Below are 7,183 nucleotides of genomic sequence, written 5' to 3'. Positions count from 1 at the left end.
TTTGGCTCCAGTCGTGATCTCAGGGTCCTGGGATGGAGCCCTGCATGAGGATCCCTGCTTGGCGGAGAGCCTGCTTCCCACTCTTTTCTTGCCTGCCTACTTGTGGTCTCTCTCTGTCAAATAAATAAATTAAATATTTAAAAAAAAAAGATTATTCTTTATCATTTTTAAGTAATTTCTCCACCCAATGTGGGGCTTGAACTCACAACTCTAAGATCAAGAGTTGCATGTTCCACTGACTGGGCCAGCCAAGTGGCCCTGGACTCACTCTCTAACATCCACTTCCCTGTTGAGATGATGGACAGTTGTCTAACATTGGACCAATGTTAACCATTTACCTTCTGAGGCTCACCCAGGTGTCTTGGTCCCTGCCAATCTTCTGGGTTGACAGTGACCTCCCCTCCAACAAAGTAATCCAACCTAGGGCATTGGGCTCCCTGCTGGGCCGGAAGCCTGCTTCTCCCTCCCCCTCTGCTGCTTCCCTCCTTGTGCTCTCCTGCTCTCTCTCTGTCAAATAAATAAATAAAATCTTTTTTTTAAAAGATTTTATTTATTTGACAGACAGAGATCACAAGTAGGCAGAGAGGCAGGCAGAGAGAGAGGGTGCAGAAGCAGGCTACCCGCTGAGCAGAGAGCCCGATGCGGGGCTCGATCCCAGGACCCCGAGATCATGACCTGAGCTGAAGGCAGAGGCTTAACCCACTGAGCCACCTAGGTGCCCCTAAATAAATAAAATCTTAAAAACAAAAACAAAAAAACACGAGCTTTCTAAAGTGCAACCTGATTAAAAAACTCTTCTGTTTATCCTTTAGAATCTCTCCACTGTCCTTTGGATAAAGTCTTGACCCCTTAGCATGGCTTTCAAAGACCTCTGTGAGCTGGTGTCTCCTCAACTCTTCAGCCTCTTCTCCCTCTGGTCTTTTTTCTACTTACTATGAGACAGTCATGTCGGCACTAGTTATAGTCTTTGGGTACCTCTAGATATCCTTGATATACAGTCTGCGCTCACCACATGGTAATTAAGCACCATGGCCTCTTGCCTCCTGGCTTTCATGTGCCGTTCTCCCAGTCTGAAATGCACTCCCACCCCCATTCTCCTAACCATTCTGACTGGCTCTTTTGAACTCTGCCTACAGGTCACCTCCTCAAAGAAGCCTTCCATGCCCTCTCAGTGTCAGGTGCGTCTTTAAGTGTCCTGACAGTATCCTGTGCTTTCTTCTAACATGATGAGGCAGAACTCTAGTGGAGGACCTGGATGCATAGGCCTTGGAGTCAAACTACTTAGATTTAAGTTCTAGGCATGCCACTCACGCCAGCTATGCGACCTTGGGCAAGTCACTTAACCTCTCTGTGCCTCCATTGCCTCATTGGTAAGATGGAAATAATGATAATACCTACTAATAGGATTCCAGTGAGGAGTACCTGAAACAATGCGTGGTTAATCATGGCACATAGTGAGCCCTCAATAAATATTAGCTACTGTTATTTCAACATGCATCACAATCTATTATAAATACAAGTCCCCTGCTTGTCTTTCTCATTCTAAGCATCTTGAGGGCCCAGAATGTGTCTCATTCACCATTGAATCTCGGAGTGCTCAGCATAGAACCTGACACATACAGTACTCAATTCATGATGAATCAATGTCTTGCTCCCTGGTTTATCTCAGATGACTTTACCTGATCCTGAAGCTCTTTTTGGATTCCTAAGACAGTTTTCCCTGCTCTGGATAGGCCAGAACTCAAATCTTGTCTATGGTATTGTGATTTCAGATGAAAACAACTGCTGTCAGTACAAAGTAGAAATACTTCCAGGTAGTATAGAAGGAAAAGATCTCACACAGTTTGGCCTCCTTAGCACCTCTACCTCCCTTGGTTCTAGCTTGTCATGACTGGCTATAGGCAGCACCCACAGGGCAGGTCAGTCATCTCTTCAACAAGGGTTTGCTGGGTTATGCCTGTTGATTGTTGAGGATGCCAGGAAGGGTAGAGCATGAGCCTTGCCAGGTCTAGACCTGGCTAGTCGGCAAGGAGATGGGCAGTTCCATTGCAAGGTACAGTAGACAGATGTCAGGATCTGACCTGGCCTCACTGCTGGGAGCCTGGATGTGAATGCAGGTCTAGGGATTCTGGCTCCCACGATAAATTCCAAGGTTAGGACAGGAGGTGAGCCACACTGAGAGAAAGCAGAACTGAGACTGGCAAACATCAGAATCCAGCAGGTAAAAGCCCAGCACCAGCATGGGGCCTATTGTGTTCTGGGTCTTTCTTCTTCTCCTCCTCCTTCTCCTCCTCCTTCCTCTCCTCCTCCTTCTCTTTCTCCTTCCTCTCCTCCTTCTCTCCAGGGAGGAGACTGAAAGCAGAGAGAAAGCCAACCGGGGGTTTCTTGCTCCAGAAAGTAAGGGCAAATAAAGCAGCAACAGCAGCCACAAGCCAGTATTCGAAAGCAGCTTTGGGTCTCCTTGCTCAGGGAGGCAGGAAGGCGGTGGCTGCAGGGCTGGACAGCTGGGCCTTCTCCTGGGCCAGCTGTTGGCAGTGTGATTAGGGAGACCCTGAGGACTGGCACAAGACCAGGGGTCTGCCGCTAGACCAGCTGTGTGGCCTTGCCTAAGTCACTTCACCTCTTGGGCCTCCATTTAGAAAAGGAAGCCTGGGGAGCAACTGGCTGGCTCAGTCAGTGGAGCGTGCAACTCTTGAGCTCAGGGTTGTGGTTTCTGGCCCCATGTTGGGTGTAGAGATGACCTAGAAATAAAATCTTTAAGGGGCGCCTGGGTGGCTCAGTAGGTTAAAGCTCTGGACTCTTGGTCTCCTCTCGGGTCACCATCACTGGGTAGTGAGATCCAGCCCCTCCCCAGGCCCCACGATGGAAGTAGAAGGTACTTGACATTCTGTCTCTCCTATTCCCTCTGCCCCTCCCTGCCTCCTCACGCTCATGTTCTCTTTCTTTCTCTTTCTAAAAATAAATAAATAAATAGATAAATAAATAAATTTCGTTAAATCTTTAAAAAAAAAAGAGAGAGATAAAGAAAAAAAAATGAAGTTTGGGGCAGTGCTAAAGGTTTCTCCAACCTTAAAATATGAAGGTTTCTTTTTCAAAGCAGAAGATTTCAAAGACTCCACAGGATGGCAATGGTAATCTAGTACATGATGATCAAAGAAAATGCAAAATGATTTAAAAAAAAATGATCACTTTTGAATCCTTTAAAGGAATCTGCATTTTGTTAATCACAGGAACATCTACTGTCATTTATAAAAATAAGGGGAGCAACATCCTTTGAGGTTCAGAATCACAACCTCTGTGAAAAGCTCCTACCCACATTCAACCAGTGGAGATTTTATTTTCCTCAGAAGTCACAGAACTTAGTGTCTTACACCTCCAGCTTAAAAAATATAAGGGATACTGGAGCACCGGGCCAGTGTTTTTCACACTTTTAATTTTAATTTTTTTAAAGATTTTATTTATTTATTTGACAGATTAAACCAATCCAGATCACAAGTAGGCAGAGAGGCAGGCAGAGAGAGAGGGGGGAAGCAGGCTCCCGGCTGAGCAGAGAGCCCAATGTGGGGCTTGATCCCAGACCATGAGATCATGACCTGAGCTGAAGGCAGAGGCTCAATCCACTCAGCCACCCAGGCGCCCCCACACTTTTAATTATTATACAGTCCACCAATGATGATAATACAATGGAACAAAATTTGAAAGCAGAGGTGATAGGTGACATTTGTCACTTTTTGGCAGTCCGGCTTCAGATTCCCTTCCCAGCTTCGTGGAAGACTCTATCTTACGAGTTTTAGTGGAAGTTCAAGTCCACTGCTTACCTCTCACTATAGAGAGTGAAATCATAAGGCACTTGCTTCCCAGCTTCCTTCTTTGGCAGGACTCAAATAGGTCACTTGGCTCGGCCAATCAGGAGCACCATCCGGATTCTGAATCAGAGACCACAGAGAGAACCCCTTGGACAACCTTCTCTGGTAAAGGGTAGCAGCATCTGTGGCAGCCATGTCCGGATTCCAAGGTAGCAGCCTCAGTACAGTCACCGTTCAGGCCCAGCCCTGACTGTGTCACAAGCCACCCAGGGTTCTGAGGCCAGGGCAGGGCTCTGGAGAGCTTCTGTGCCACAATTTTGGCTGAGCTCCTGGCTGCTTCCGAGCACCCTTTGTTCTCATTCACGCACGGTGCCTGGTTCTCTGGCCTTCCCAGAGATTATGTGGGCTACCCAAAATCCTTTCCACAAATTCCTCTTCAGCTTTACTCATCCAGAGCCAGTTCCTGATGTGCTTTTAAATCAAAGCCCTGGCTGATTCATAGTCTTAAGTCAGTTTGGGCATCCAGCTGCTATCCTATTTTGCTTTGGTCACCCAGCTCTGAGAAAATTCTGATCATATGAATGGACAGTGTCTCAGTTCATTTGGGTTGCTGTAACAAAATACTGAAGAGTGGGAGGCTTACAAACAACAGAAGTTTGTTTCTCACAGTTCTGGAGGCTGCAAGTCCAAGTTCAGGGGGGTCACGGTGCCAGCATGGTCAGATGAGGGCTTTCTTCCGAGTAGCAGACTTCTTATCAGATCCTCACGTGACAGAAAGGGCTAGAGAGATCTGTGGGGCCTCTCTCATGAGGGTGTTAATCCCGATCATCGGGGCTCTGTCCTCATGACCGAATCACCTCCTAAAGGCCCCTACCTCCTAACACCTTGGGGATTAGGATTTCAACAGAGGAATTCTGGGAGAATGCAAACATTCAGACCATAGGAGATGGTTATGAGTGATAATGATAGACACCAGTACATAACACCCACTACGTGGCCTATCCCACACACTTTACATATATTAACACACTTAACAAACCTTTGAGGTAGCCCTACAGTTAACATTCCCCTGTTACAAGTGGAAAGCTGAGGTAAAGAGAAATGGAATAAAAAATCTTCCCTAAGTCAAGGCTTTAAATCCAAGCAGTCCTACGTGAAGGTCTGTGCTCATAACTGCTGCTAGCAGCTTTTTTTTTTCCCCCCAGTTTCTCTTTGAGATTACAATAGTCTTCAATTAAACCAATCTAGAAGCTAGAAAGAATGGTATAAATTTTTGTTTCAAAGTTGAATGAGTAACTATCAAAATATCCAACAACTGCTCTTTATTCTCATCATAAACATAGACTCCAGGCAATAAACAAGTAAAACTTACAACAAGTACTAAACAAACAAGACAGTTTCATTGCTTCATCTGCACTAGGCTAAGCCTGGTGGTTTACGGAGCCCAGGGCACCCCATGCAGGAAGCACTCTGCTCTTCGTGAGCAGACGTGCCCAGGCTGGTGCAGCGCGGAACCTCACGAGGCACACCCACAGTCAGTGCCAGCCTGGGCTCATTGATGCCAGAAGGAGTTTGAGCCAAAGTCAGCACAAAACAGAGTTTATAGAAAAATACTATACTGATGAAGGTCTGTCACAGGGGCCGAAAGACCTCCCAGGGGGCAAAGCTATGACAGTTTGAGGAACAAAATAAAGTAGCATTTGATTATGGCCCAAAGGGGATGCCTGGGTGGCTCAGTCGGTTGAGCGTTTGCCTTCATCTCAGGTCACTATCCCAGGGTCCTGAGATCGAGTCCCTTGTTGGGCTACTTGCTCAGTGGGGAACCTGATTCTCCGTCTGCCTGCCACTCCCCCTGCTTGTGCTCTCTTTCTCTCTGACAAATAGATAAATAAAATCTTTAAAACTGTATATAGATTATCGCCCAAAGTATAAAGTAAGTATCTGTGAGTCCATACTTATATACATTAAGAAACAAACAAACTTGACAGTGAGGGAAATCTGACAAACACTACTTGAGCCAGATGGTCAAGATCCACACCAATAATCATAACCATGTGGTTAGTATGTATCTTTGTACACTATGTATGATGTGACGAAAATGGCACTTTCTTTCTTTTTCTTTCTTTTTTTTTTTTAAGATTTTATTTATTTGACAGAGAGCACAAGTAGGCAGAGAGGTAGGCAGAGAGAGAGGGGGAAGCAGGCTCCCTGCCGAGCAGAGAGCCCAATGCGGGGCTCCATCCCAGGACCCCAGGATCATGACCTGAGCTGAAGGCAGAGGCTTTAACCCACTGAGTCACCCAGGCACCCCGAAAATGGCACTTTCTATCTGTGATCTTCCTCCCTCAAACCTACAATCCCAGTCTAACTTACGAGAAAAGCATAAGACAAATCCCCAAAGAAAACTGTCCTACAAAAATCCTACAAAACTCAACCAGTACTCACAAGATCATCAATAAGAAAAGTCTGAGCAACTCTCACAACCAAGAGGAACCCCAGAAGACATGGCACTTGAATATAATGTGATATCCTTCTCGAGAAACTAGAATAGAAAAAGGCCATTAGGTAAAAACTAAGGACATTTGAATAAACTATGGACCTTAGTTAATAATAATGTCTCAACATTGATTCACCAGTGGTGACTAACGCACCAAATAAATGTAAGATGTTAGTAATAGGAGAAAGTGAATGCTGAGGAGGGGGAGGAGGACATGAGAGTTCTGTAAAACCTGCTCAGTTTCTTCCTAAATCTAAAAGTTTTCTGGGATGCCTGGATGGCTCAGTCAGTTAAGCATGTGCTTAGCTCAGATCATGATCCCAGGGTCCTGGGCTCGAGTCCTGCGTCAGGCTCCTTTCTCAGTGGAGAACTTTCTTCTCTCTCTGCCTGGTGTTCCCCCTGCTTGTACACGCACACTCTTTCTCCAAATAAATAAATAAAATCTTTTTAAAAAGATAAATAAAATTTTTCTTAAAAAAAGTAAAGTCTAGGGGCACCTGGGTGGCTCAGTGGTTTAAAGCCTCTGCATTTTCAGCTCAGGTCATGATGTCAGGGTCCTGGGATTGAGTCCTGCGTTGGGCTCTCTGCTCAGTGGGGAGCCTGCTTCTCTCTCTCTCTCCTCTCTCTCTCTCTGCCTGCATCTCTGCCTACTTGTGATCTCTCTCTGTCAAATAAATAAAATTTAAAAAAAAAAAAAAAAAGTCTGTTGGGGTGCCTGGCTAGCTCAGTTGGTAGAATCATGCGATTCTTGATCTCAGGATAGTGAGTTCAAGCCCCACATTGGTCGGGGAGCCTACTTAAAAATAATAATAAAAATAAAGTCTATTAACAAAAAAAAACTTATGAAAGCAACTGCCCTCCCCTCAAAAAAACTTAGTTT

This window comes from Enhydra lutris, unplaced genomic scaffold, assembly GCF_002288905.1.
Source record: "Enhydra lutris kenyoni isolate GAN:26980312 unplaced genomic scaffold, ASM228890v2 scaffoldscaffold20, whole genome shotgun sequence".
Classification (NCBI taxonomy): domain Eukaryota; kingdom Metazoa; phylum Chordata; class Mammalia; order Carnivora; family Mustelidae; genus Enhydra; species Enhydra lutris.
This window is presented reverse-complemented; position numbering follows the sequence as displayed.